This window comes from Bidens hawaiensis, unplaced genomic scaffold (genome assembly GCF_021521415.1).
Source record: "Bidens hawaiensis isolate Kalapana, Puna unplaced genomic scaffold, B.hawaiensis_p1.1 tig00004773_1, whole genome shotgun sequence".
NCBI classification, from domain to species: domain Eukaryota; kingdom Viridiplantae; phylum Streptophyta; class Magnoliopsida; order Asterales; family Asteraceae; genus Bidens; species Bidens hawaiensis.
Genome location: NW_027491297.1, coordinates 1 through 4810, shown reverse-complemented (window position 1 = coordinate 4810; position 4810 = coordinate 1). Strand labels below are relative to the sequence as shown.

General features: G+C 39.6%; 1 non-coding gene across 1 annotated transcript; it reads right to left on the bottom strand.

Annotated features, from left to right (window-relative positions):
* Positions 1–315: 315 nt before the first annotated feature.
* Positions 316–388, bottom strand: TRNAG-GCC (transfer RNA glycine (anticodon GCC)). Its single transcript has one exon. It is a non-coding gene; the product is annotated as a tRNA-Gly (tRNA).
* Positions 389–4810: the final 4422 nt, after the last annotated feature.

Here is a 4810-nt window from a genome sequence, read left to right as displayed (position 1 = left end):
AATGAGCTTAGGGATCACCCTAGCTCAGATCTGGATCGAACGGGACGAAACAACCTCCATCCGTCATTGGTAATCTCAATTCGCTTTTCCTATTCACTAGTACAATGCGCGCTACAACTAGCAGCCCCTTACTAGTAAGGGAAAAGGCTAGTTGTAGCGCAAGGGCTGATGAAACAGCAACTTGTTAGGACTAGTTTTTGGCTTGCCCCTTTATTCTTATTAGGAAGATTGGTTTGGAACCCTATACAAGGGGCTGCTTGCCGCTCACCCCTATCTCTAAAGGCACACTCGTTACCACTAAACGACGAAGCCGGGAGCGGAAGGAGGGACTTGAACCCTCAACCTCAGCCTTGGCAAGGCTATGCTCTACCAATTAAGCTATTTCCGCCAGCTACGGTAGTGGCGAAGCACTACTGAGCAATTCACGTATCACTTGATATGGACGACTTCTGTTTTTCCGGCGGACCACAGTCTTGACCTCCGATCGAGCTACGAACACGAGTAGGTAGGCAAACGGTGAAAATGGTGGTGAACAAGCGAGATCTCACTTTTCCAGCGAGATCCCGCTATTCCGGCAACTGCGGTGCCGGAGAATGTTTATACAAGGATGTCAGAATATTCTAACATTCTGAACTAACCCAAGTTCGTTAGCGGTGACTTAAGGAACTAGAGAGAAATTTGTTAAGAGGAACTAACAAACCAGAGGCAGTTCGTGTGTCAATTCGTTAAGGGATGAATAATGAACTAACCCAGTTCGCTATGTCAATTCGTTAACAGAGAAATACGAACTAGCTCTAGTTTGTTAAACAATTCGTGAACTAATTCGCTAAGAAGAAGTAACGAACTAGCCTTAATTCGTTAAGTCCATTCGTTAAGTGAAGGACAGATGAAACCCATTCGTTAAGGGTTCAGTTCGTTAAGGGTCCAGCTCGTTAGAGGTTCAGTTCGTTATGATGACCAATTCGTCATAAAGGTTAATTCGTTAAGGAATAACGAAGGAGCCTCCTTCGTTAACGAACCAGATAATGAAGTGGACTTTAGAAGAATTACAGAATGGTCCCTGGACTTATAGAAGAAGGATATAATTACATAATAACTTTGGACCTTGATAATTTATGAAAGATACTATAAAGGTTAACGAGTAACGATTTAACTAACCGGGTAATGATTCAATGAAGTAAAACTGGCTTAGACGCATAAGGCTATTTAAGTAGCAATGTGAATGGCTAGATAGTGTTTGATATTGCAATTATTAAACAGTTAGACACGCACAGCTCGAGAAGGAATAACCATTAGCGGAAGAAGTAACTGAGTTCAGGTGAGTTTCTAGCCCCATTTCCTTGTTATGTTTTCGGGGCTGTGTGCATGCTCGATGTGAAGTGTGAATACACTTACCTTAAGTGGTAAGTGTATGCCATAATGTTGATGTGATATAATTATATATGTTATGAATGGATGTCTGTTAGTGCTGTGAACGATCTTCAAATATTGCACGTGTAGACAGGGAAGGTAACGTTAGTCGGTGTGCGAATGATCTTCGGATATTGCACGTACCGTCATTCGGTAATTATCCCTAAGTAGTTATTAGTATGTATAAATGTTGTGATGTGACTTGGTTAATATGTATATGATGTAATGATATAATGTGTGTTGCAGACCAGTAGAGGTAGGGCGGGATAGAAGTAGCAAGGGTCTAGTAAGGGTATTAGTGGCATGAAGATAATACGTGGTAGAGTAAGCCTATGCGTGACTTCATTATTAAGGTGGCAAAGTGGCATAACGTTATTTGTTATTAAAGTGGCAAAGTGGCATAACGTGATTCGTTATTAAAGTGGCATAAGTGGCTAAGCTGTAGGAGTAATTAAGTGGCTAAGCTGTAGGGGTAATTAAAGTGGCTAAGCTATAGGGGTGATTATGTGGTTAAGCAGTAACAGTATAGACAGTGTATTATGTGTCTTCGGACACTTATATAAATGCCTATAGTGGTTGTATGACAAGTTGCTTGATTAACTAGAACTCACTCAGCGTAGCTGATTTTTAGTATGCACGCAGATGATTTTACCAGAGAGTTAGCATGAGGATGACACGTGGCATGGATTGAACGGCTGGCATCTGAAGATGGAAGAAATGATGCTTTAATATAATGTTTTGTGTAATGGTATCAAATAAACGATTTAATGTTTTGTAACGAATGCTGTAAGTTAACCTTTCCGCGAAAGTATTAATTAACTTTGATTGTATGAATTGCGTTTATGAGTAAATCCGACGTTAAAGTAGGCTACCGGGTACGAGGCCTTACATTTCAGTGATTGGATCCCAGGTCTCCACCGGCGACTTGGTCGATGGCCTGTTTGTTTTGACTGGATTGTGCGTCAAAGAAAGTTTGTACTTGTAACCCTATGCTCAGTCCATTATGTGGGCTTAATCTCAGAAGATTTTCTATCTCTCCCATGCTGCGTGTAGAGACTCATCATCATCGGTTCCTGAATCCGGTGATGCTGGCTCGATATTTTGCAGTTTTAACAGGCGAAAAGTATTTGAGGAGAAACTGTTCAACCATCTGGTCCCAGTTGGTGACGGAACCAGAAGGAAGATATTCTATCCATTCTAAAGCTTGTCCCCTTAGATAGAAAGGAAAACGTTTGAGACCGATATGATCTTCTGAACAGTTTTGAATTTTAAAGTTTTCGTAGATTCGTAAGAATCAAGATATATTAGAGGGTATTCGTCGAGGAGACATGAAATTGAACTGAATTTTCCACCATATGAATTGTGCTTGATTTGATTTCGAAATTGTCGGTGATTTCGGGTGGAGCCACTCCATTGTCGTAGCCTTCGAGGATTGGCCTGGAATACTTGATCATGTTTGGTTCATCGTTTGGTTTTGCCATAATTTCTTCTGCTTGATTTCTTTCCGATGTCGTGGCTTATACTGATTCATCTTTGATTGTTTCGGTGGTTTCTTTTGCCCGTTTGCGTATTCTTCAGCGAAAAGTCGTTCGTGTTCAGAAATTGGAGAAACAAACTCAGGTCCGAATGTAGTGTACATACATGGGATTAAATCAAATTTAAACTATTTATAGTAAAACTAAAGTAAATTCTAGACTTAAAATAAAAGAAATCTAATAGTTAGTAGAAAAAGTAAATAAAAAATTAAATATTAACATTTTGTACAATTATAAACAATGATTAAATTAAAACTTGGATCGTTCTTTGAAATGTACCGTGGTCCCTGGCAACGGCGCCAAAAAAACTTGATGTTGTGTGCTTTGCGGTTGTGGTAAAAGTTAGATTGATGGATTTTAGTTTTTGCACAAGATCGTGTTTTAAATTTATAAAAGTGATGTAAGGCCCCGTTACCGGTGCCTCACTTTTGACGTTGGATTACCTCATAAACACAGTTCATAATATCAGAGTTAATAAAAACATTCACAGAATATTAAAACATTCAAACCATCATATTACAAAACCATACTTTGTTGTCTTAACGGGAATTCAAATTATTTAAAACATAAAACATTGTCTTTAGAATAACATAACATTTCTTGAGATGCAAGCTTCTTCAAGTTCATGCCATGTGCATCCTCTTATGCAAGCTGCCTCAATCTACTCATCTGCGTGCATACTAAAACTCAGCTACGCTGAGTGAGTTCTAGTTAATCATACAACATACAATCTGTTCACATACTTGCACACGTGCCAGAAGGGGTGTAAATTATTCATACTTACTTTTCATACAAACTATCCGTCCTATTTAAAAAGCCTTCTGCCTTATAACCTCACAGATATTATAAGGGTCTGGTCCCTAACATCACAGATATTATAAAGGGTCTGGTCCCTACCATCACAGATATTATTAGGGTCTGGTCCCTACCATCACAGATATTATTAGGGTCTGGTCCCTTTGTTTCATGCAACTGTACCGTAACTGTTCATACATACTTTCCTTGACAATACGTGCAATCTCCGAAGAGCGTTCACGCACCATCAACACAACATACATACATTATGCATACATCATATATTCATACATACATCATATCTTACATCATACTTATCAATCATATCTTTAACCACCACCTGACGGTACATGCAATATCCGAAGATCGTTCACGCACCGTCAAGCAATCATCATACATAAATCATACCAGGCATACACTTACCACTTAAGGTATGTGTATTAACTATCACATCGAGTATGCACACAGCCCCGAAAACATAACAATGAAGTGGGGCTAGAAAATCAACTCAAGGCGGTTGCGTTCACACGTTTACGGTTATCCCCTTCTTTAGCTATGCATGACTAACTATATAATAATTATACGTATCAATAACTATCACTACACATATCGTCTTTCTAGTTTAATTATTACCCTCAATGAACAGAGGTCCGGGGGCAGCGCCCCTGGCAGCGAGGTTCTAGGGGCGGCAGCCCCTAGCAGGGTCCAAGGGGCAGAGCCCCTTGCTGTGGTCGAGCTGCAAACCCATTTTTCACATTTTTCTATTAACCGTCTTAACACATTTTTCATTAGGATTTTAAATTGTCTTCTAATTCGCTAACCTATTTCTTATAACGAATTAAGCCTAATTCGCTAGTCAAATCGTTATCTTTTGTTATCTGGTTCGCTAATTGATTCGTCATCTAATCAGCATCTGATTCGTCATCTGAATCTGACTTGATTCGTTAATCAGTTCGCTGTCCCAGTTCTTTAGCCCAATTCTCTATCTGACGTAGCGAACTGGATGAGCTAATTCGTTATCTCCTTTAGCGAACTGACTATCACGAATCAGAAGCTAGTTCGTTATCTCC